The sequence below is a fragment of the Sitodiplosis mosellana genome, unplaced genomic scaffold (genome assembly GCF_009176505.1).
Source record: "Sitodiplosis mosellana isolate CC-2019 unplaced genomic scaffold, AAFC_SMos_1.0 Smas_scaffold_6191, whole genome shotgun sequence".
Taxonomy (NCBI): domain Eukaryota; kingdom Metazoa; phylum Arthropoda; class Insecta; order Diptera; family Cecidomyiidae; genus Sitodiplosis; species Sitodiplosis mosellana.
In genome coordinates this window covers 3,329,805-3,357,417 of record NW_022601432.1, presented here as the reverse complement: position 1 = coordinate 3,357,417, position 27,613 = coordinate 3,329,805, and the positions used below count along the sequence as shown (strand labels likewise).

At 36.0% G+C, this 27,613-nt stretch overlaps 1 protein-coding gene across 2 annotated transcripts in view; it reads right to left on the bottom strand.

The window, feature by feature from the left end:
* LOC129576963 (zygotic gap protein knirps-like) overlaps nt 1–27,613 on the bottom strand; it is a 114,250-nt gene that overhangs the window by 12,899 nt on the left and 73,738 nt on the right. Inside the window, exon 1 of one of the 2 annotated variants that reach the window (XM_055463206.1) lies at nt 5,705–6,465. The exons of the other annotated variant lie outside the window; for it this stretch is intronic. The gene's annotated coding sequence lies outside the window, so the exon portion shown is untranslated. Of the gene's footprint in view, nt 1–5,704; nt 6,466–27,613 lie in introns of those variants that run through there. 2 annotated transcript variants of the gene reach the window in all.

Genomic DNA, 27,613 nt, shown 5'->3' with positions numbered 1-27,613 from the left:
TACTTTCGACACATGTCAGAAACATTCGTCATTATGGATTGACTGTGCTTTTTTTTTTCTCTTTGGGCAAAACTTGACGATGCAATCCATTCATTTTCAATGGCCACCAACTATAAATGCCAATATATGTTCGCCTTCAACGGCATCGGCTGAAGGGTTCATCAGGAAAACGGTAGCAAAAGACGAGATATTTATGTGAAGAGAAATGCTTAGAAAATGTGGTATCGTTCAATCACAGTAGCCAAAATGGAAAGGAAAATATTGAACAAGGCAAAAACTAATAACAACAACAAAAAAACAATCGACTCAAATCCATTTTCGTTCAAAAGCCAGAACATTAAATGGTAAAATATAAATTTTTTATTTTCATCTTTTTCAAGTCTACCAAGCCAATTTTTTCCTGTTAACTGTAGCAAGTTGGATGTAATGTGCAGCTCTAATATTCAGCAACACTTTAAATCCATAAATGAACATAACGAATCAAGATTAATTAATTAGTCACAATGATCACGTATCGGTTCAAAGGATTGAAAGTGTTGGTACTCAGAGTGCGCATTTACGAGATCGCTTTGTTTGCTTTAACGCTTGAATAATTATCAGTGCAACCAGACAAATGAATTTGGATTAATCGAGTCTGTATCGGAACGCATCTGCGCCAAAATTAGAAAGTAAACATAATGTATATAAGAATGGATTCGAATTCACGAATATTCTCGGGTGCAAGAGACACAGACACAGAGTGAGCGAGAGAGAGAGAGAGTGTATACGGATGATAACTTGCTGTTGATTGCAACAGCCAATATAAAATCGATAAAATAATTTTCCATTCACTATTAGTAGCTATTATATTGGACGGCAATGGCATAAAGCCATTGAGCGCGGCGAAAAATTGCCCGTTTATGAACAATATATATGAAATTAGGCGCACGAAATAAAATGCAAGTGAATTGAGCGAGGCGAAGCAGCAGAAGTGCAGGCACAGAAAAAAGCGGCACACACGAGGCAATATTGTAGCAAAATGGCCCGTGTGGATGATAATGCATGAAGCGTACAACGACAGCAAAGTCGGCGACGATGTGCAAGCCATTCGGGACCTGGTCTGAACTGATAGTTCTAATGATCCAGTTCCCACGAGCGATTACATACAGAGACTTGCAATGAAGAATGCGGCAATGAAACAATGTAAGTGAATGCATTTTCATGCATGTAGAAAGCTAGAAATGTGTACATACACAGACATACAGTTCGACGATGTTGGTTCCTTACATAGGCGGTAGTGTGTTGGTGTTCGGTGCTTGTGAGCGAACGATTGAGTATTTGTGCCTGTGAAAAGAAGATTTGCAAAGGACCAGCAAAATTGAGCGCACATCAGAGCCAAATGAGTAGAGCACACAGTGCACATGAAAGAAAAAATTCAACGGTAATTGGAAAAAATGGCTAGAAGCTAGATCATTAGAACAACAGCAGCACAAATTAAGCACACACGAGATATGTAGCAAGATGTTACACATACATTTTATGCCTAATCGCTACGGCTAGAAAAATACGGTGTGTTATATGCATACAATTTTTGTGTTCTGCTCGTTTTTTTCTTCGCTTCGTTGCAAAAGTCTTACACATTTTTATATCAATTGGTATGCACGGCACAACATTCGGTTTTGTGCTATCTTCATATTTTGTTGGTTTTTTTTTTCTTCTCTCGTTGTTGCGCTTTGGCTTTGCAAAATAGCTGCAAAGAGAGCGGTTTGTCGTGAAAAATTTACCATGTGAATCGGCCGATACGTGAAATGGCATCCAGTATCTATTACAATTTTTAATGCTTGGAACCATCGCAATGCACGTACACTTCATATATGCGCTTTTGACTTTTCGTAGAAGAGATTACGTTTTTCTTTCTCTCGATATGTGAGCATGTGTGTGTGTATTTGGTTGTGTATTTGTCTCTAGTTCGTTCGCCCTCTTTCTCCACTATCTCCAGCCCAGGTGACTGAATGGCTATTATTGTTATTATTATTTGGTCAATAATACAGTCTGGAATCATTCAACATATTCCATATTAATAATGCAGGCAAAGCGGAAAAGCAATCACATGAAATGATGGGAGAGAGAGAGAGAGAGAGAGAGAGAGAGCAGAAAAAAATTTGGATAAAACGTTTTGGATTTATATGCGACGATCATTACTCGATTGGCATGCGAATACATTTTATTCGGAAAACAATCATGAGTCATTCTTCTGAAAGCGTGTTCACGTGTCTGGCGAGCATCAGAGATGGTCTTTTTTCCTTCTTCTTCTACTTTTTCATTCGGTTGATTTGTTACAAACGTTTTCGTTTCGTGTGTCTGCGTTCTTTACACTGTCTGAATGCGAGGTGAAATGAGAGAGACAGAGCGAGAGAGAGAGAGAGAGAGAGAGAGAGCAGGAGCATCCGTTCAACATGCATTTATTCAATTACGAAGAGTTAAACAGGGCATATGAGAAAACCACGATTTTTTTTTGCACGGTCGTCACCTTAAATGTTATGCCAAATCGTCTCTGGAACAGTTCGAGCTCGCGCGAGCTAGCAAGCAAGCAGAGCGAACCGCGTAGGCCACAGAAAAAAATATTGGTGAAAAGTCATACGCGTCTCTTGTACATCCCTGCAGATTCAATGCTAAATACTGAATTTACGAGCGCACGTACATTTGCGATGCTTCACCATATTTCACCTTATCTGCATCAATTTGGAAGCCAACAACCAAGTGTAATGCGATGGTGTTGTTGTTGATTTTTTTTTGTTCTGCTCTCGGTGCGCTTGCGTTTTTTTCCAAAACCATTGCAAAATTGTTATTGATAAAATGTCTGGGCCCGCTTGTGCAGTGTGCACCGCTTTTTTTCTGTTTTCGTTTCTAGAAAAACCATTTTTGTGATAAAAATGCAACACGATTTAGGTGTTTTATTTAAATACCGTTACATATATTTGGTGAAATAAGAATCGCTGCGCTACGGTTTGGAAGTGCGCGATCAATTGTGTGTTTGTGTGGAATTCATTCCCAAAATCGTGACAATTACAAAATGGGTGATATTATGCATTTATGGCGATGGGTTTTTTTTGGTCGTTTTATCGCTGGTTCAAATGAGAGACTGAATCGATGCTTGCAGTGCAGTATTTCACACACGATACAAAGAATACACGCTTTTTTTCTCTATCTCTCTCGAAGGAACGGCGTACAAGTGACAAGATTCAAGTGAAATTCTCCGTTGCATGGTATGGAAAAGAATCTTGCAACCTTTTCAAAAGATGAATTGAATTCAATTCCAATATTTTTGGATGTAGCTAATGAGTTTTTCAATGATAATAATCTTACGTGTTGAATATTTCTTAGAAAATGGAATGAATTTTTGGTTGAACCGTTCAACTTGAACGACAGGCGAAAATCGAAATTTTATCGATCAATCAATCTAAAGTATAACAATGTGCACAGCAATAGGTAAGACATTAAGCCATTCCACGCCTTCGCTTCGATGGTAAATGACATGAAATTATTCCATTTCCGATAGAGACTTTCAAACCAAAATGTTCTGTTAGCGGTTATGTTGTTGACTGTAAGGTTGTTTTGTACATTGTAAGTGGAGTCATGATGTCATGATGTCATGAAGTCATAAAGTCATTCCACATTCAATTTCAGAGCAACATCCCTATTATTGCGATTATTTACGTACGATATTTAGTGACTACGAAATTGGTTAACGTTTCAATTCTATGGACGCTGCCATATTGAAAATTTACGTGCGATATGAGTGCACGCACTCAATAGTTCTACCTATTTTAATAAGGAATCTATATAGGTGGCGCTGCCACATCGTCATTTACATCGACTCAAATATCGTCAAATATAGGCTTTTAGCGCAGTACGATTATTTAGTACACAGAGCTTTCTATCTGATCGATATGCGTGCAGATTAAACATTCCGACCATTATTGGTTGTGGTTATTCAAATTGACAAACCTTTAATCCACAGAAAAAAAAATCTAAAATATTAGTCTATATTTTGAATAATTAAGTGGACTTTCTTAACCCAAAAAAAAACCTATTTTTATTAGACGCAATTTTGCGCTAAAAGCTTTGGCTTCATTTCAATATCGATAATATTTTTTTCAATATCGAGAGAATGCAAAGTGTGCGAGAGATAGAGATAACGAGAGAAGCGACTACATATTGAGTCAAATGGAATGAGGTATGGATTTTGAATTGGAGATCATCGTTTATAATTTGTATCAGATATGCATCCGTTTTTTTTCTCTCTCTCTCTCTCCGTCTGTGCCTTTGTCGTTGTATTCATTTTGCCCTGCGTCGAAAAGATTTATAAGATTAATTTAGCCAAAAAATTCAAACGCAACACGATTATTATTAACATTTAATCGTAACATACATATTTAAGATTTGCCCATAAATATTTATAAAAAAGTGAAGATTTGAAAATGACTTGCGTCTCATACATGAATGGAGAGAACTCACGAGGAACAATATTGATCACTCAGCCGGAGTGATAGAAAGAAAAAAAAAGAAAGACGAGAGAAAAAAAACGACGATTTGACAAGAAAATGTACGATTGCTGTGTGTACACATGTGCGTAGACTTGTGATGATGATGATTATTATTATTGTTGTTATTGTTGCTGTAGCTGTCTTGTCGTCATGATCGCTGTTGTTGTCTCCCCGTTTTGTTTTTACTTCGCTTTTTTTTCGCTGTGTTCTCATTTTTCTGTGAGATGTTGGTTAGAGAATTCTCTCTGCTGGAAGTCATGTTTTGTTGTGTGTCTTATTTTTCCCTTTTTGACATCTTCGTTGCCTTACTCGATATTATTATTGTTTTTTTTTGTCATCTTGTTCGAATTTATTGAAATTGGATGGTTGGTGTTTTTTTTTTCTTCCAACTTGTAACTTAATGGACACAGACTTAATCTCTTTTTTTCGGAGCCTCTTTGCCAGTGTTGATCGGATCAACAACATTTTTTTCTCGCTCTTTATGTCTCTCACTTCGATTAGAATATTGAGTTCATCCTTTGTTTTCAATGATATTGTTTTTTTTCGCCTTTTTTTGCGTGGAAATAGTCAACTTTTTCGCTGAATTGAAAATACCGATTCAAATCATACTCGCCACAATCGTGTAACATTTGTTTTCTTTGCCATGGTCCGTTTCGGTGTGACGTACGCGGACTGTTGCATTTATTCACCTCGCTTCCTTTTTTGAGCATTCATTCTTTTGGCACATGACTCATCGCCATCATACACTTGACACATATCGAACAAGAATCGCGTGATCACATTTTAAATGGATTACTCATTCGCCAGATCAACCATAATCAGATCAACATTTCTCTCTCTCTCTCTCTCTCTCTCTCTCTCTCTCTTCCTTCTCTCGCTTCATCAATTCAATCTTGATGCGAAATAACTTGTTTCTCCAGTAACTGAACATATTTAAATGAATATTTTCATAATAAACGAATTTGAAATCTAAAAAACTCAACTTTTTGAAATTTAATCAACAATAATAAACCAAAAGCAGATGCGAAATGATTCAAACTTCCCCTATCACAAGAATGCGTATAGAATTTCTCAGTATTCGATGTATCATCGAAAGTTCACACCGCATTCAAACAAAACAATAACAAACAATTCGATCAAAATTTACATAAACAATTGACAAATATGTTTTGACCTACCTTTGTTCCAGTAATTTTCACGTTCAAATGAAACTAGCTCTCTTCCAACTTCTGTGCACAATAATTAGTTTTGATTAAATTTATTCAAGTCCAATTGGGCTGAAGAAAGCTCTCAATAGATCAGCATGCAAACATGTTGGATTATCAATTTCTGCCCGAAAACACACTAAATTTTTCGATAAAATTGCGTTCTACATTCACGTTTGTTTATAATCAAGTTCCAATACCAAAGATCAATAAGTTCAAAAACACACCGAAAATCTGTATCTGCGCACAATTTTAAATATCGTTTGAATGTGTTTAAATTAGTCCAGAAAAAAAAACCAAATAAATTTTCTGTTTTTAATTGAATAATAAATAATATTCGAATGCAACGAATCGATGTGAATCAGTAAAAAAAAATTGCCAACAAAAAAGAAACGAACAAACTGTGCACAATTTTTAAGGCGAAAAATGTACACACAGGTGATTTGTTGTTGATTGCGCTCAATACTCAATGTTCAATACTTGAAATGAAACGTTGTGGTCGTTGTCGTAGTCGTCGTCGTCGTAGTTGTCGCACATGTATGGCCAAGCGATCGAGAAGAGAAAATAAAATTCACACGACGGACAGCACACGAAAACGAAAGATTTGTGACGGCGAGAAGCAACGAAACGAACGAACGAACGAACGAAAAAAAAAAACAAAACAACAAACAACTTCGACGAAATAGAATTTGGTATACTTCTGTATGTAACGAGCGTCACTGAATGAATGTGAAAAAAAGTAATTTAAACTAAGCGCAACATCTTCACAAAAAAATGCGGCTGTATGTGTGTTAGTGGCTGGTGTGTTATGTGTGTGCCTTCTATTACAACTTTGTTGTTTACTTTTCCCATTCGCTATGTTATTTCGTTCATCTGTGTATATCTGTCTCGCTTGTGGCCTTTCTCCTGATCGCTCTCTGCTCATTCGAAACGCTCCGCACAAACACAAGCACACACAGGTACATACACACAGGCAGCACATCATGTGCCCTAACTTTCTGTGTTGATGATTTAGCCTGATCACAGAAAGGTACATGAAACGAATGCGAAACGAGAGAGAACGCATTGAATCGCATCGAAACGCGTCGATCATTCAGCCTGGTGGTAGGGATATATGGACAAGTCACTGTGTTGCATGCATGCGTATGTGTGTGTGTGTGTGTATGTTTCGGTTTGTGTTGACATTCTTCAGATACAAATGAACAACACCATATAATTTTCTCTTTCGAGTGACATTCCGTATTTCAATGGGGCAATTTGCCGACTGGAATGTGGTCCGCACCGTGTGAAATGATATATTCGATCGAATGTATTGGCTATTATTCGTGTGAAGGTACATTTCAATCACACACATCTCAAATATATTCTGTCTTCTTCAAATCAATTCATGTTACGTATTCACATTTCATTCGGTCTGAGTCTTGATTCCGTTCGTCGTCGCCGTCACCGTCGTTATATGCCTAGTGAAAATGAGTGCGAACAGAGAGACGTAACAGAGCAAAGAAAGAGACAATCATAAATATCACATAGGTGGAGTCTGATCACAGCCCGTACGTGTGTCTGTTCGTATCGATGTGTGCGTTTCTGCGTGTTGTTCGCAATAGATGCTACAAATCAAATGTATCTACGTAAAACCAATAACAATCAAAAGAGGCAGGAAAAAAACATTGTACACCTGAAGCTACATCAATCAACTATTTCATGTCGATAGATTAATCATAATTTTTTTTTTCGCTTTTTGTTGTTGGTGTTGCTGTCGTTGTTTCTTCTCATTGGAAAACCAGAACAAATACACCAACAACTGTACTCAGCAAGTATTGCTCATAATTTATTTTTATCCATATGACATGAGAAATCTCCAGATATTCCAGATTGTATGTGTTATCATAAAACATCTATCTCTATAGCATGTAATGACAATGACTGTTTTGAAAGCAAACGAACAGAGGAGCAATAAGTAAACAGCATGCAAATCTCGATGAGAGAGTCTGAAAACAGTCATGCAAAACAACGACACAAATGAATATGCATAGAGAGAGCGAGAGAAGCAAGAAAAAAAACGGTTCATATTCATCAAACACCAAAACGAACAATAGACAAATGCCTATGCAATATTCGGCAACGAACCTTCAGTCACAGCAATTCAGTTTTTAGGGATATCCAATTTTTCCTAAATAGATTTGTTTTATCTGTTTTTTTTTTGTTATTGTTGTTTTATCATTAGGAAACTTATCGATAACAGTGCTTTGTCAGTTTGAAATCTAATACACACTCTCCTCGGACTAAAGCAAGAAAAAAAAACAACAACAAAGGTCGCCATTAATTTGCGAGAAAACAAAATACGCAATTGACATTCTTATACTAATACAGCCCATAAAATTGAGACGTAATTACGATTTTGCAAACAGTAAACAGAAAAAAAACTAACAACAACGAAAAATGAACAATAACCTCAGAGTATATGTTTCATTCATTTACTCCAGTTTATTGACGATAATTATGCCAAACTGAAGAACAATTAGGTAGAGATAACGAACAAAAACAGCATTTTTGCAGCACAACTATTGCAAAATTTTGCATCATGTTTGAAAATATGCAAACGCATTCACTTGTAAAATGGCCCATTCCAATGGTCGAATGCAGACAGAGACAGAGAAGGATCTACCTATGTTGCGTAGTCTCTTTTTTTCCTTTGGGGTGCAATTTGTACATCTTGTCTTATTGCTCTGAATTAGTTTTTATTACTTTTTACATTTACTTTTGTTTTCCATTTTTTTGTTGTTGTTGCTGTTATTTCATTCTAATTTTTGGCACAAGGTACATATTTGGCTGATTTTTCTTTCATTCGGATTCATTCAGAGTCCGAATCTCGGACATTGTTTGCAGAACATATTTGGTATGTTCAAAGATATGCAAAGAAGGTTGAAAGAAGATGAAGAACAAATGTTGTTATGAGGTTATGACGGTTGACATGATTTTGGAGGTAGAAAACCAAATCGATGCACATTTTCTATATGTCACTGAAAAAATCATTATTTTCTCAGTTTCAGAGCATTTGGAATAAAAATAGCAGAAGAATCGAAGGAGAAAACCAATCTTGGCGAATATGAAGCAAAGCAAAACCATTTTGATAAGAGCTGTGTGCATAATAAATTAGAGGATGATTGAAATTCGGCAAAAATTCCGGATCGGAATTACCAAATTCCAGCGAAACGATGAGCTGATTATATTTTTTGTGGTTGTTTTTTTTTCTCTTCTCTGGTGTATGAACATATCTTGACCGTATTTGTGGATGTGTGCAAAATTATGTACAAACCATTTTGTCGCTTTCACCTTCCTTCTCCGTGTAAAATCAAATCTTCCTCGATGCATTTCAATCTGAAAGAAAGAATGAGAGAAAAAGGAGGTCGCACGTAGTTGTTGGCTTAGTCAAAGGGAGCAAGCAACAGCATCAACAGATAAACAGATTAGGAACTGTGAACGGGAATCGCTATGTAAAAATCCCATTAAATACTTACACAATTTTCACAGGAAAAATAAGAAGAAGACGATGAAACGAGTACACATATCATGATTTATGGCGTTTTGGATAAATTTTGCAAATATCTGCAGCCAAAACAGCTTAGCCAGTCTAAGTTTGTTTACGAATTTATTGTGTGCGTATGTGTTGTGATGCGGCTTAAAATGCGGTTCACGAAAATTGTGGCACAAAAGCTTCGCAAGAAGGATATATATATATATATATATAATATATATATGTATATATATAAACAAATTGCACATATCATAGCCCAAAAGTGCATGCCACCAGAGAGAAAGAGAGAAGTCCCCAGAGTCAAAAAAATCAAATGCACGACAACAGAAATGAATTTAGGCAGAAAAAAATTGTATTCAAATGCACCAAACAAAAATGTAATCGAATGAAAGAGAGAAAAAAAGAGTGTGAAAAGCAACAAAGAGCACAAGAAGAGGTAGAAGACACTGAGAATTTCCAACTAAATACCATTCAAATTTGTATGTTTGCTACCGATCATGAAGAATGGACACAACAAACGAAAAAACCACATAAATTGAATGAATATCAATGAATATGCGTTTTGTTGTGGTACCCGTTCGGGATTTTGGCTATTGCTCTCGAAAGTGGACAGTAAAAGAGCTGAACTCTCTGAAGAGCACAAACTAATCTCTCTACCTCTCTCTCTCTTTCACTCACTCACCTCTCTGTGACTTGAGTAATAAATAACAGAAACAATAAAAAAAGGAACGAAGACAAAAGGATTATCGCTTTATTGTTTTTACTCAGCAACGACGTGTGTACGGGTGCACTGAGATTGACTCTCTGGTTTTTCCTCTTTCTTCGTACAATGTTAATCGATTTGATTTTCTACTTGGTTGTGTTGTGATTTTTTTTCTTTGGTTCCTGTTGACTTTCAGGTCACTTTTCCATATTTATTTTGATCTGTATACGCTTTTTCTCTGTTTTTTTTTCCTGGTTGAAATCCGTTTGGTGAACTATAAAATCTTATTGTCCTGTTGCTGTGTATGTCACTTTGACCACAGTGTGTTCACATTCTAGCTATTCGGAATTATTCTGTTCAACTCTCGGACACTACCCTCTCGTGCACTGATTTTCGGTTAAAACAAAAATTGTTCGGTGCCGTTTCGTTTCTATTTTACATCTTTATTGTTATTGGATTGACCTAAACCGATTTATGACGACAACAGCACACAAGCGATTCCAATTTGCGACCAAAGAACAAAATCCATTTACGATTTCACGAATATAGACGTGTGTTTGTTGGTTCGGAGGCATTTCCTGTGTAGTGCAAATGAGTAAATGGACTTATCGAGATTCAATGGAACTCAGTAGCAAATTCACACAGGGATAATGAAATGACCACTTCTTCGGCTGTGTCATAAAAAAAAATTGAAGTTGAAAAGTGTAGGGACCCTTTTTACATTGCTCTGACCCGAACTCGACGATCACTCGTTCAATGAAAATCGGCCATTCGTTTTGCTACCGACCATAATGATTTTATTATTGTGTGGTCAATTTAGAGGGGTTACTAACTGGCGCAAAAACCATTGCTACTCAACGCATTTATTATTGTGGTTTTGTTGCGACGCAATTGCACATACTCCCAAAAACAAAACATCTCCTTTTATTCCCTAACTCATCGGCATTTCGCTCGGATTCTACAAAGATTTCATTTCTGATTTCTTTTCTCAATTGATTTTTTTCCCTCTATCCCTCCTCATGTTGTGCTTTTAATATCGCGGGCGTTTTATATGTAGTTTTTATTTCGAACTTTTATTCGATTTTTTCACTCGGCATCGAAAAATATTTTTCAATTTTATTGGGATGCACTTAAATAGCCGTATGACATAAAATGGGACTTTAGTTCATTAAACTATTAAAATGAAATAATAAAAAAAAACTCGAGTGGAAATAAAATCGAGCGGAGAGAGAGAGAGAGAGAGAGACCGGGCAAGAATATGATCGAAAGACAAATGCGCGAGTGAGCGAGCGAGTGTGCGCGCGCATGGTAAGCCGACGATGTGAGTGGTCTCTGTGTCGTTTAATCAATAGTTTCGCTATCATCCATAATTTAAAACGATTATGATCTATTAAAAGTGAAAAAAAGAACGAGCGTCGCGCTTTGGTGCGTCGATCAATAGCAAGCAAATGACTAACTAAATGAAAACTCGTAAACTTACTTGAGTCAGATATTAAATGCCATTCGATTCGTTCCTGTTGTTCAACAACCGATTTGCCTAATGCACCGTCACACACACACACACACACACACACACACACACACACACACACACTACACTACACACTACACTACACACTACACTACACACTACACTACACACTACACTACACACTACACTACACAAAATCTAAAGCGGTTGCTAAGCGCTCGCTGGATGAATTTTAAACGACGAAGAAAAACGCGCATTTTTATGCTGGAAAATTTCGTTATATGAGTGGTTTTTTTAGGGGAAATAATTAAATAAAATGATTTAAATTAAAAAGCATCGTGTTTTATATTGGCTGCGCCCGCAAATTATGAAAGGACCACATTTTTCCCGTCATTGCGCGCGCGAGAGAGAGAGAGAGAGCGCGCGCATGCAGATTTTACGATCACATCAAAAACCTCGATCATAATAAATTACGATAACATTTTTGTGACCATAAAGTTGTCGTTTTTATTCCTCTTCTGTGCCGTTGTTCTTGCTCATCTCTCGAATTCCTTCGAAATATGCTCGAGAGAAATGCGGTGGAATGTGCTTTGCACTACATTCGATCTTAATTGGCATTGCCATTGACACATAATTCATGAAAACGATAGACGCGTGTGATTGCAACCGAAAAATTGCGTCGATTAGAGATCGAGGATAAATTATTGATGGTTATTCTGACGACGACCATGATGATGATGATGATGATGATAAGCAGTAAAAATGATGAAATCATAACCGGATGCTGAGCGCAATACGTTTCAATTGAAATGCTAACCAAACGGGGCGAATAATAATATTTATTGAAATTCCCGTGGCAATAATTATTTGCCAATGTTTTGTTCTTTTTCTCTTGTTCCCACCACGTTGAATGGATTGGTCGCCGCCATCGCCACTGCCACTGAATGCTAAGTGAGTTAAGCTAATGAAATTCTGCTTGCAGTCAAATTATATGCAAAACTATCTCCACCTTTGCAAAAGATGCAATTGCATTGCGTTTGATATGCATGTTGAATTTGTTGTAAAACCAGCAAACACCTTCGGATGAGGAATGTGCATAATGTAATAGGAAAAAAGAGCATACACAAAATAGCAACAACAAAAAGAAACAACCAAATAAGCGGGAATTAAAACAACAAAAGCAAATCAACGAAAACATACAATGCACACGTAAATGGATCGACCGAACGTTCGCGATACAAACGACATAACGCGCTAAAAAAACGAGTGAGAAGAGAAAAAAAACACACTCACGCATACAGGTGATAAGTAGCTAATTTATCTGTAGAAGTAATCAGTAATAGCCGAGTCAACTCGTGCACCCGTGAACGCGACACATCGAAGAAGGAAAAAGAAGCGCGCGCGCGCGCGCAACAAACGCACTAGAGGCGAAGAGAGCAGGCATGTTTCGGATGTGTTTTCATTTAACAAAAGTTCGCTTATTAAGCCAACAACGCGAATTTCTCTTTGCCACTCCATGAGTGTGTGTGTGTGTGTGCGCGCAACTCTCGAACACTCTTTCGAAGGATGCTTTTGCACATGCTTCTGAAAATGAACGAACAAACAAAAAAAAAACATGAGACATACACGGCTTTTGTTAACACACACGGACACTTTCTCATTTTGCAATCAGAAAAACATACACGACGCGCTACATGAACATGGTCACAACGTCACATTTGGCTCTTGCTCTTTCTTTCTTTCATCTATCGATCGGTATGTATGTGTATGCCTCTTCCGTTGTTCGGCTTCTCCGTTGTGTGTACATTTCTATCATGATAACGAATTACAAACCACCGTTTACTACTTATTTTCTCACCCGTTTGCTATCCCCTCTCTCTCTCTCTCTCTCTCTCTCTCCATTTCGAACGGAATCACTTGACTCGCTTGGCGCAGATTACGCTCGAAACCTGTTGCCCAATCAATCAAATCGATTCAAAGGAATTCAAATGCGCAACAATGCACATCATCAATTCGATCCTCGTCCGTTGCGAGTTTTGAAGAGAGATTGAGTGAGAGAGGGAGCGATAGAGAGAAAAATGACACAACTCGAAACACATTAATTTTGAACACAGGACACCATTCTTCTTGCTATTTGGAAAATTGATAATTTTTATTACCAATTTCTGAGTAACGTTGACAATTTATTTTCGTTTTATTTTTCCTTGTTTTGATCGAGTGAAAAAATAACACACGTATATTGAACGCAATCGTTCAAGTGTGCATGCAGGTAAAGCAAACGGAATCGACCGCTTCGATTCGGATCATTTTCGGGAGTGTGATTTTTTGGTGCGTTTCTTAGTTCCAACCGTCCTAATGTTTTGTTTATTTTGAAGTGCCATCTTCTCATTATTTGAACTACATCTACGTTTTTTTTTTGTTCTTTATTTACACATATTTTTCAATGTTGTTGCTCATCCCAAACCATAAAAAAAAACTAGGCAGATAAAAATACTGTGGACTGAAAAGAGAGCAAATAAAAATAAAAGCCAACGCAGAACATAGCCGAACCAAAATGAGGAAGGTAAGTAGAGACAAAAAAAAAGCGAAAAAAATGTGTGATCCTTGATCTTTGGGTAATGTTTGGTACGTTGCTTTGTGGTGGGTCATTTTCTATGAATCTATCACTCAAATTCGTATTTTATATGCGGAACACTGAAGAGCCACTCCAAAACAAAGAGCATCGACAGAGAGAGAGAGAGAGAGATTGTGTTCGTGTTGAAAAAGAAGCGATACAATTCAATCGCACGATCCGTACATTTAAAATATATAACTTGATTTCGGTTCCCTAACAAATCAAATTGATTTAGGAATTTTTTCGAAATATTTTTTTATTGCTTTTCTTTCATTAAAAAAAAAATCATCATCATTTTCAATGATCTCTTCGGATTCGAACAGAATTTAGGTTTTTTCTGTTCGAAGAATTTGCAAAAGAAAGACTCATTGTTCATTTGGACAAGACCACATTTTTGCGTCATAGCATTTGGTCATCTATGATATTTAAATGATATAAGGTTCAAGTGCTTGTTTTTTGCTCACACCGCTTGCAACAAAATATCACACACTAAAACCGAAATATCCGGTTAAACGACTTTGTGCGGCCGAACAAACTCATCCGAAATGAAATTTGTGAGATGGTGTCGGCGGTTTGACTAAAAGCAAAGTGGTTATTGATTTCTTATGGCACTCGATCCGTTGTGTGTGCGTTATTTCTCTCTCATTTTTTTTTTTAATTTTTCAATTGATTCACAGATCCTGTATCTAATCTACATATTTTGTGCCATCACACTAATATTGCCTACTGTAATTTAAGCCGGGTGCACAAATTCATCGCACTTTTAAATGCGCAAAATTATTACACCATTTAAATTCGATAAAATCAACTGTACAATAGAGATAAATTTAGATGCATACTCACTGATGGACATGCCATTTCTTATCTATTTGTTTGTGTGTGTTGCTTTTCGTTGCTATTTTTCTCTCTTTTTCTAGCAAAGAAATTTGTGATACATGACAGTTGACACAACTTCAGTGCCGCGCACACAATTTTCCAACTCATCCAACTGGATGCTGGATAATCGCCCGGTCGCACAGTCGGAGTGCGCAAATATAATTTTTATTTATCATTATTATGGTGATGGTTGTTATTGTTGCTGCTTCTGCCGCAGAAAAGTCGTTTTGCAATTTGATTGGCATTTTTAGGAATCTAGCCGATAACTAGAGTTTGATTTTTCTTTGCTATTTTCTTCTCACTCTGACTACTTCGATGATATCCATATACAGTCTCATCGAATGACCACGTTGAGAAGTGTTTTTCTAGCATTTACAGAATGAATAATGATTTAACCATCACAGTTCAAAAGACATTTTTTTTCCTGCTTCAGAAGTATTTGATTTGATGCTAGAATTCTATTTACTTCATTTTGAGTCTGTTCAAAATATTGATTAATGGAAATCACATCGATGAAGAATATTTCATCTCTTTTTATTTAATTAAAAATATTTCGCGCAAAGTGGACATTTCATGGTCTATCTGATTTTGGAAATGACTTTGATTGGGAAAATTATGGTAAAGCCATATTTTTCATATGGACTGAGTCCATTTCGTAAAATGGACTGAGTTCATTTTTCCGCAAAAATTTCGATTAAAATCACAATTCCAATCGAAATGGGAAGTAAAACAATATCGTGTTTCATTTCCTGAGCTCTCAAGTATTCGAATTGGAAGGTGGTATGTTACTGCATCAGAAGCAGCAGCAGCAGCACCAACAACCGTCAGTCAACCACAGCGAGATGCACACCAATTTCAGCGCAATTTCAATTGACAATGTTTAACGCTGTTGAATGTGGCAAAATTGTAAATTAGAGTTGTAAATAACAAGCAGTTAATATTGCGCTCGCTGTTTCGATGTAGAAAAAAAAACCGTAAAGAGCAACAGCAACAACAACGAGAAAAAAAGATAGTAGCATCAAATGTTCAGCAGTCGATGGACTTCGTAAATTATTATATGGCATAGTGCAGTGCCAAAGCAGTGCGATATGATAGAGACGGGAAAAAAGAAGAGGGCATTAAGAAAGGACAGGCGTAAAGCGAAGAAGAATCATGTAGCCGTGCCGATAAACACGTGAAGTGGTCAGACCGGTGCATACGCATCGTCAGCGTCAACGTTTAAATACACATAAATCGATTGCACGTTTTTAAGTGGCATCAAATAACTAGCCATGCTGTACACGCACTTATCCATACCATGACGACGACGAGATGATGATGAAAAAAGAAAAAGATTCGATTCTCCGCATGCAAGTCTTAATTTGCGATAATTGATTAAAAAATTAAAATCAATTTCTTGAATAATTCGTTGTTTGTAATTCAATCGATTGGGCTGATGTGTTTGTTGCTTGTCATGTGAATCAGCCAGCCTATCGCGCTTCAGAAATCTGCTCGGTGTCGAGCATCTCCATCGTTAGCCATGACCAATAAAAAGTACTTGTTAAGCGTTAATTATGTCGAATCACTTTTGTATACAGAAATGTCATTGCGAGAAAAAAAAAAGCTCAAACAAACACACACACACAGAGAGTGAGAGAGGAAAAAATATCAGAGAAAGATGAAGCAAGAGAAAAAACAAAATCGCAACCAGATCGATGAAGAAAAGAAAATGTATCTTTCAACTCTTAAAGTTGAACTATTCTACTATTGGCAAGCGTAAATTTATCCATATCTAGAAATGTGTATCTGAATGTGCGGCGAGAGATGCGCACACCGCACACCGCACACAACAACAGTAACGAAACAGCAACATCAAAAAATGCCATGCACACACAAAATCATTTCGATCTTTATGGTTTGAATCATCTCATCCACCTACTTGTTAAATGTTGAACATTCTTGACAATCGTTTAAATCTTTCGTTTTAATTTCCCTTTAAAATCAACATTTTGCACAGCGGGTCGATAATTATAATCTAGCTGAAGACGATGAAAAAAGCTACAACAACAACAACGACGACGACGACACAAGATGGAAGTGGCCTATGCAATAACAAATAAATACACAAACAAAAACCCATACACAAATTCCAAAATAATAACTTGGAACGAGAAGGAGATGAGCAGAGTGTGCGCGAGGCGAGCGCGCGCACACACATTCGAAAAAAAAACTATTTCAAATAGGCACTAGTTCTAATAACCAGCCATTGGGAAATCTCGATCGTTCATTGACATGTTATTAAACGGAATTTATGCACTTCCAGAAATAGAGAAATTAATAGATATTTCGCCCCGTCCGTTCTTCGCCCAACCAAATAACCCAGAGAGACAGACTAACAAATAAAATTTTGTGACACTCATAATAAAATTCGCATATTGTGCAATGTGTACACAATTTTCATGACGATAATATTACACACCGAAAGCGATTTAAGTGAAGAAGAAGCGCGCTTGGGCGCGCATGCGCAACACTATAATACACGTACAAGGAACTACATGCCGCGGTAAATTTATATATGTGGTGTAAGCTCTCTGGTCTCATATGGTACATCGAGAGATTGGTGCGTGTCGTTTATCGATGACACACAGGCGAATACATAACACACACTCACACACGGGGAGAGCGCATTGATTGGCGAAAAGCAAACAAGACAAGAAATGACAAAAAGTTGGTTTAATTAGAGGTAATTTTCGTACAAAATGATGCGCGTTTATCCAAATAAAATGTAAATTGTCGTAATGACTTACTGCATGATATTAATCAGAATGGCTATGGCTATGGCTATGCCAATAAAAATACATTCTTTTTTGTCGTGTTTACACGTTTGTCGCCAATGGTTGCTGTTGTTGATATTAAAATTCGATTGAATTCATTTGGCTAGTGGTACGATAGAAATGGTAAATAACAATTTCTCAAGAGGCGAAAAAAAAAACACTTTTAAGTATCATGGCAAGTTTGAATATCCGTCCGCATGTAATTAACTCACCAAAATTATTTTATCATCATATACACATGTTCATTGGGCGTTTTGTGCGCATTCGGTTTTTCATCTCTGTTCATCATTTCCATTCGGATGACTCTCTTTCGCAGAGCGAGAGAGAGAAGTAATTAACCAAGAACCATGCCAATTGAACGTAAAATTTATGCATTCCAAAATGTAAATCTATTAACGTTGAATAGGCACGTATGTAATTACACAAAAGATTGCGCAATTGCGATTCGACTCTGTTCTTCTTTTTTTTTTCGTTATTGTTGTGTCTTATTCGCATTCTCTCTCATGCCCCATCATTTTTACAATTCAATGTGTTAACGCAGCAGCGGCAGTAGCAAGATAAGAACGGATTTTCGCCAGAGAGAGGAAAAAACAATGCAAAGCACATAGATAATTTCGCATAAATAGTAAATTGTCATGTGAACTATGAGCATGAACCATAACCAAGCGCTCAAATGCGCTCTGCGCACCACATACAAATTACACAATCCAAACTGAAATAAATGCATGCGTGCAGTACACTTTTGTATGCCAAAACACATGAAAATTGGCGCAAAAGCGAAAACAAAGAGGATGGTTAGATCCAATGGAAATATGCATGCTTCATTAACAACGCATTATGAATATTCTATATGCGCGCCGAACAAGTAAGTAACAATACAGCACCCAAACGAATGTGTGCTTCTTTGCGAAGAAAAAAATATCTCTACGGTTTGCTGCAGACAACTGACTCGATGACACTACATTTTGATTTTTGTTTTGTTTTTGCCTAGCTTCAACTCAAGTTTTGCATTGCAACTCCAAATTGCGTTGCTTTATTGGTCAAATCTTGGCCGCACGGGGTCTTCTTGAGAACAAGCACATAATGTTCTAACGTTCACTATGCGACTTTTATCTGATTATTATAATTATGAATAATATGGCAGTAGCAAGAGGAGAGGAGAGAGAAACGACCAAACTACATATGCATAAATAATAATAATAACATTGAAACGGTGCATTGTTCTCACAACCTTTTCATTTGCCTTTTTTCCACTCTCAATTGACTATTATTTCTCGTTGAATTTGACTCGCTTTTTTCTAAACATTCTTTTTAAGTCCAAATGAATTTCACACTTTTAACCACTCTTCATTGTCCTCTTAATTTGCAATGAATATTCATTCATACTTGACGAATTCAATTTGGCAGCGAATCCACTTTCGTTGCGTGATACCATGTGATACCATGTGGTACCTGGTGTAAACAAATTTATTTATTTTAATGTCTACCAAAATGGCAAAAGAAAATAAATGTTCAGGAAAAGAATCTTTTGGATGAAAACAGAGCTGGAGAAGTGAACTGAATAAAGTTTTCTTTTCAAATTGACCAAAAAAAACAGGCACATTTTGGGGAGTTTATGAATAAATGATTTTATTCGTATGATTGAACCGAAAAAAATTATGCAAAATGATTATTAGTGGCGCAATTATGGGTGATGATTAGTGATTCATTATTATCATCATAGTGCACACGACAACTAATTTTATTTGCATCTCATGAATGCTTATGCGTTTGTTTTTCCCTCGTAACAGCAATGGACTTCACTTGAATGCCAAAAAGACACACACAAAAGACAAACAATGAAATGTTATTCCATATCTCGCATGAAAATAAAAACAATGTTAAGTACAAGCCCATAATAACAACAACAACAACAAACAACAGTACATACAGTGTGTACTAGTTTTTTGGGACACAAAGTACCTCAATGCGAACCCATTAATGCACCATTATTATGAGAAGAAAACCAGCAACGAAATAAATCAACGTGAAAAACTCTTGTAGATAATTTGGAATTTTCGCGTGTATTCTTTTGGGGCGTAGTCATAGTTTTTGATTACCGACCAAGAACTGTTACAAGGACTGGGCACAAAGTAGCGCACTTGTAATTTAATTGTCATACCTTGAGAAAAAAGCAATTTCAGCGGCAGTAGCTGTGGCGTCGGTGGTGGCAGTGTTGGTATAATGAAAATAATTTGACAATTCTTCAATGAAATAGTAAGTTCAATTTTCCAAAGACAAGAGCGGCGCGCGTAACCGCTGTGACATTTTTTTATTCTTCGTGCCTTTTTTTTTGCGTCTCTCTTGTGTCGTTTGAAGAAGAAGAAAAAAACAATAATGAAAATAGCAAATATTTTACGGTGTGTCGAGTATCTGTGTCAGCAGGCAGTTTGTTTCAAGTTTGGTATTATGTCAATTATTAGTATATCACACAGCCCACAAGCCGCAACCCAGTATACGACGCATTCTTGAAAATCCGACCTGATGATATGCTTTTGATTTGATTTTTCGCTTTTTTTCTGCGCCGCATTTTAGAATGATTTCCAATTTATTGGACGGCATTGTAGTTTCTTGTGCAACTGACATAATCGGCTTGTTGTTGTTGTCGTCGTCGTCGTTGTGACTGCTGTTATTGTTTCTGTATTCGACTATTTGATGAACATCCACTGTTTTCGTCTTCATTTTATTGTTTCGTAATAATGACAATGAAATGGAAATAAACGACTCATTTTCGGTACACAGATCACGAAAGTGAAACACTCGGTCGGTGCCTTGTTGGACGAAAATGAAACCAACACTGACGAATAAGTGGATGCAGTGTTGCGCGAACCAAGAGCCAAGCCAGCCGGAATGAGTGAAAAACGATGTACATAGCAACAAACAGCAATTTGAATCAATTCAATTTTTGTATCAATGAAAGCGAGAAAAAACATGGAAAAAAACATGGGTAAAGAATAAAAAACCGTAACAGAAACACATTGGTGGCATTCATTGCGGATTGACATTGAAAATGTCTTACGCTCAGTGTATTTGATAATACATTTTTCCGCTATATTATCTCAACGGCCTTTTTTTCATAGTGCACCATATAGACGTCGTCGTTTTCGTAATAATCATCATAATGAAAACAATTACAAAGTTTTTTTGTTGACTGTGCACCGACCCAAGTATATCCCCGAAAAAAAAAGTCGGAAAAAACTCTTTCTTTTTTCTACAATTGATGCCATTCAAACAGATTTCGTTAGACTTTCATTGAACGATGATGATGCGACAATTTGTCTATTGTGTGGACTGTTTTTTTTTCCTGCTTTTTGGTTGGTGATTCTATTAATCCACTTTTGTGTGTGTCTTAATTCACAAGAAACCGTTAATGCAATTGCCACCCAAAACAATAGAAATCTCCGAAAAAATATAGAAAATTTGGATTATGACATGTTGGCTGTGTCTCGCTTAAAATGACCGTGAAATTGAATCAAATTTAAGTACGCACACAATGCAATCCAATAATAAAGTCACTTAAATTCCGTTTTCATGAGTAATTTCAGTGATTATGGCAACGGAATGAAGATTTAGAGGAAATGTTAGGACTTTTTTTTTCAGAAAAGAAAAGCGTCGGTTGGAAGAAAATATGATAAAAACCTACAATTTCCCTTCTTTCCTTTGAGATTTCATCGACATAGGAATTTTGTTCCAAATTTTTGATATTCACAGCATTGAAATCGAATATCGATGGATTCAATCATTGTGAAAAAATATGGACACAGTTTATAAATGATTAAATTGTGATACAAAATATGATAAAGCGGCGCTAAAATTGCTGCAGATGCGACAATCGTTGGTATTGAAAAAAAAGGTGTTAAAAATTCTTGTATCAAGATGCATTTAAAACAAGATGAATCACATCAAAAGTGTGACACAATTGATTTGCGCGTCGATTCCCAATGAAATAATATTCAAATGGCCATTTTTTTTTTTGCATTGTTCAAAAGACAAAAAGCAGCAACTCAATAGTATTTTGTCATTTGAGTATGGAGAATGTTGTTTGAATGAAAATATTGTTCTAAATATACAGCGTTAAAATAACAATCAATTAAGTACACTGGTGGCATTTCGAATGGTAACGATCTTCCAAATGGGATCAGAGCATATTTCAAGAACAATGATAAACAATGCAACCGAAAATAGCATCATTTTTCATCATTAAGGATGGCATCATTTTTCGAGCAGTTGAAGAAAAGTTTATTAGCAAGGAGCAGTGCCAATCACATATAGCCAATTTACGATGTGAGTGACATGAATGGGATAAAATAAACACTTAATAAATATTAAGTGCATTTTTCCTTGTAACACACGCACACGCACACATTCAGCATTCTTAACGCTGTGTGTTATGATTTAAAACGGCAAACAAACGTGTGCAAAAGAGGATCGAAGAAATAAATGCAATTCCATACGTACATCAATGTAGCAAAAGTGGCACTGTGTTTTTTTTTCCTTTTGCAAATATTCGGGTGTCGTAATGGTTTTTCCTTCGGTCTTTTTTTTATTTTGCTAATGTTGCCAAATGCGCTCAAAATACCTACAAACATTTATCATTCACTTAGAGTGTTGCTGTTTTGTGTGTGTGTGTGTTTTTTGCGGAGGGTACAGTTTTTTTTGTCTCTCCTTCTATACCATCTTGTTTTATTGCCGATTTGCACCTCATATTTTCCGTAAAATATTGACACCTCATAGATCAAGGTCCATTGAATATGGCAAAACAGAACGTTAGTTGAGAGAAAAATAGTGATTCGGAGTAGGAAAAAAATCGGTTGCATTTGAAAATGATCGCCTACGGAAGAAAAAAATTAAATGAAGGCCTTCGAATTGAGTCTATATGATGAACATTTAATTTCTTCTTCTTTTACTACTTATTTACCCACGATTCATTCAGATGGATTTAACTTGAGCTTGAACACTTCTTCGCAATTAATCAAGATTGCATTTAATCACATTTAATAAAATCATTTTTTTCCCTCCTGTTAAACGAATGGTTTAAAATCTTATCTGTGTTGACAAAACAAAAATGAATTCCAAGATCTTGACGCCATGAACCTTTCAAAAACAATTGTGCGAAAATGGAATGAATGAAAATGTAGAGAGAAAAAAACACGGTGTGCAATCGCATTTATAATATTGGTGCAGATTGTGCATTGTTTTCGTTAGGCCAGAAAAAAAAAATTCAGCCGCGATTTTCACAATTAAATATAGCAATGGCAGAATTGTGTGTTCGGTTGATACTCTTAACACTTAAGTACTTTGTATTTAATGCTGCACTGCATGGTCGCGTGTGCTTTTGTTTTTAACGAACCGAATTCATGAGCACGGTGCAAAAACCATTTGAAGGCCATATGCCGCAATTAAGAGTAGATTGGAAAAAAAGGGATGAATGCAATTGAACCATATTTTGGCAGTCATTAACGAGTGCAAGTTCAATGAATCTGAAGTGCATTCGACTTCCGGAATGATTAAGTCAATGATAACGATGATGGTGGGTCAGCGGACAATGGAAACAAAAGAGGAAATTGATGCAAATATCGTTGGTTTAGTTTTGTTATGGGTAGTGTGAATAGTGAATGAAATAGTATTCTCGGTCGAAGAAAGTGTCGAATTGAAGGTCGAAAATAGTATTGAAGAGAGCATCGAAGAGTGTATCAAAGAGAGCGTCGAAGAGACTCAGATATTCTAATGGAAAACCAAATGTTGATCGAAAATCAATCGAATGTGGGCACACTTATTGATTTCCTAATCACTTAAAGAACTTAAGCTTATGTTATTCGGCATCGAAGGTTCGGCAAAATGGTGATGACTTCAACCAAAATGCATTATCCTCGTTGCAGTTATATTCCAACCATTTTTACAGAACACACACGGTGTGCGTCGGTTTTTCCAGTCGAAAATTAGACGACCATATAATGAGATTGAATCAAATCCACCCTATCATTACGGCGTAAATATGTGTAGTTCCTAATCGGAACCATATGTCGTGCAAATCGAAATCGATCGAAATCGTAGGTAGAATGGGATTCAACAGCCAGTTCAGCGGTTGGTAAAATTGCGTAATTGAAATGCTAACTTCAAAGGCGAAAGTCACGAATTGCGCTACAATCGAAACGATACCATTTTTTTTATTCATCAAAGAAAAAAAAGGTCCATTGTATCCATTGAGTCTCGTTTTATTTAAATCGATTAAACGTATAAATATTTTTTTCTCTATTTGTTCTGTTCAGTTTAATGAAGACATTTATATCCCGAGACAGTGAAACCGCATTCAATTCTCTGCTACCTCACTAGGGACTCGCTCTTTTCAATATCCGGAGCCCATTGCAATTCCATCTCTAATGTCTTACTTTTACTTAATTGGGCCCTTGCATTCGAGGTCGAATGCTAAGTATCAAATAATCGTGTTAATAACATACTAGAAGAAGAAATTATTGCGCCCGAACCAACCGAATAAGAAGAGAACAAACCGTATATAAACCATTTTTCCGACGACCTTTGCGATATTTGAATGTAAAATCAAAAGAAATCCGCACAAAGAAAGCCACACAACTCGTATTTGTCTAATGTGTGTGTGTGCTCACGTTTGTGCAGCTCTTCGTTTGCTGTGGTAGATTATTTCCTTCCTTCTTTTTAAGGTTGTTTTTTTTTTATTCCATTCCAGCCACGTTACCATTCAATTACAATTATGAATGGAGAGATCACACATTTTGACTCGCTTCTCTTGAGTGAAAGAGAAAGAAAGGATGTTAATCCTTATAAGTCAAAAATTAATGGGGCATGATGAAATAAAAATAATAGCAGGCATTCAAAAGGAATGGAAGAGGGAGAGAGAGAGTGAGAGTGGAAATAAAAAACAACGAGACATGAAACGAAAAAGGAATCGGTCGAAATTGATCTTTTACCTTGTAGGTCGCTGTACAAACTGTACAGTTTATGGATATAGGCGACTTGTTCGGGCTTCCGTGTTTACCTTTTTCAATGTATGCTCTTTTCACTGCCGCAAATTTATTCGCGCATCCATTTCAAAATAAGAAAAACCCTTTTTTATTTATCACCGCTTCACACGTCAATATTTCGTTTTGTTTGTTTTGTTTGCGGTTACATGCCCAATCTAACATTGTCTTTGGAACACTATGGCTTTGTGGTATTTTTTTTGTCTTTTCGTTCCTTCCATGGATAATGCCGTCTTTTTCCAACAATCAACGCATGATTATTGCTTCTGCAAAACGACTGCTTTTATCTTTTTCTTTCAGGTTCGCCAATCAGGTTACGTGAAATAAGTAGCATACATTGAATCTAGGATTGAATTGAATATTTTTTTCATATCACATTATAAACAATTCGATTCAATTGGAATTTCTTACGAAATTTTTTATTCAATTTCATCGACGAATTTCAACAATTTTGGCATTTGGTGCATTAAAACAAACAAAATCGAACGATGGTTCTGGTCGAACTCGAATTGATGTTTTGATGGACCAGTACAAAAGCGGATAACACGAGAAAATTATTTAAAAAATCAAATTCGAAGTAGCGAAAAAAATATTTATTTCAATTCGAAGTTGAAAATTTCAACTTGAAATAGAAAGAATGAAAGAATCGACGTCTTCTAGAAGCTAAAAAAAGAGAAAATGAAACCAGAAACCGTAAGCAAAGAGAAAAAGAATTTTGAAAATGAATTGAAAATCTTTGAACTCTGAATAAAGGCACCGATTAAAATTGCAGTGCAAACAGTTTAACATTCAAAAACTCTGTCTCATTGAGTATTGACCAAATATTCAAAAACTCTCCACAGTTCTCATTTATGGAGAAATTCGAATTCAAAGCATTGTGCAGTATGAGCTTTAAGTTTGTGCCGTTTGACGTTTTCCAAATACCTGCACACTGACACTTCACTCTGATTGCTGGAGCATACAAAATAACAAGAAAAACAACAGTGTGATTAAAATCTAGATACAGCCAATTCAAATCACCAAATTTATACAAAATCTATGTAATATAGCAATATTATTTCATTTACTTTACTTGGAATCATTTGAGTGGTTTTAATTGATCAAATTGTGCGTGTATCATTCCAGACAAAGATGTTTCGCTTATCAGGTCTACCACAAATTGATGCAGCTGAAGAGAAGAGACGTGTGCGGGAAAATGTAAAATCCAACATATTCTCCTTCGTTTTACTCTGTGCAGCCATTCGCATTGGTAAGCAATCTATTTCGAAAACACCGAATCATATGTCATAACATAAATTTTTTGAAGAAAAAAAAAATGTGCGAACTACTTTGAGGTTATCGGAGTGAAACATTAGCATCTATTGAATAGTAAGATTCGGTGTCGCCATCTATAAAACTATAGAAAAACACACAAAGTCTACCATTACCGATAATATTTCAATTTATGTTTGCTCACATCAATATTTCATCTGTGATTTTAATCAAATTTTTTTCCTGCTCTTTTTCTCTTTACAGCGCCATTCGTCCTCTCGAAAATCGCTCAACAACGACTATAAAACCCGATGTACATTTAAACAATATCAATAGCAACCAAATCATGTTATCGCCATGAAACTCTAGAGAACAAAATAAACGATTAAGACTTACATTTTAAAAGACCACTTGCTTTTTTTCTTCTTCTTTCAATTGAAAATCTTCTTTTTCTTCAATTGAAAACCAATTCGATTTAACGAGAGAGGATGCGGATGAAGAAAAATTCCAAAGCTAAAAAATGGGTTTTATCAGAGAACGAAATTGGCTTCTGTTTTGTTTTTTTTTTCCTTCAATTTGTTTTGTTGGAACAAGCTGATAGAAAAGTTATGCTATTTTATACGAATATTCCTTACCTAAAAGTTCATCTGGAGAAAACGCACATGTTCATGAAAAAAGACAAATTCTAAAAGAAAATACCAAATAGTTTTTTTTTTGTGTTCCGTTGTTTTTTATTTTGGTTTTAGTTATGCTATTACGTAAAGTAAATTACGTGGAACGCGATTTTTCTTTCATTCGGATATCTTCAAATAATTGTTCTACATCCAAAACAAAACAAAAAATACTATGGGTTACGTGGATATTGGGTAGGTAAAACTACTCGACAACATCTGAGGATGTTTGTTTCTTCTATTTGTATTTCAAATGAATCGCTTAAAAAAATATGTTTGCGTTGTTTTTTTTATCTCGATTTGCAATGTTTTTTTTCTTCTCTCTTTGTGTGTGTGTGGGGGGGTAATTTTATTCAGTTAAATAAGCATCAAGAAAAATTGGAAATTTCTCTTGATTCAAAACTAAGTTAACACGAAAATTTGGTTGAAAGTGTGTATTAAAGCGATTATTTGTTGTGATTCGCTTCCCATGAACACAAAGAAACAAGAATTTGAAATGAAAATTTTGTTTCCCCCAAAATAGTTCGTGTGTGTATTTATTATACTTCTCGAAGCATGTAGTTGGGTTATTCTCTTGATTGGTGTAAATAAAGGCATTCGAGCTCCGCAAATATTCAGTGCATGAATATTTCATAAAAAAAAATCAACGAAGAAAACAAAAATTTAAACGACTGAGCCGAATAAAATTGGCCGTGCGAATTACAAACAAAAATTGATACGATTATTGCATCCGATGTGAAAAGAGACAAATGAAACAAAAATTTAACAAAAAAAGAGAAGAATATGATATAATATAATATATTCGAGCAATTGAAAAATCCAAGGAGGACATTGAAAAGCCAATCGATTGAAATGATGATGATTACATTCAAGGAGGTTCATTTAAATCATATGTCATGAGATTTACAACACAA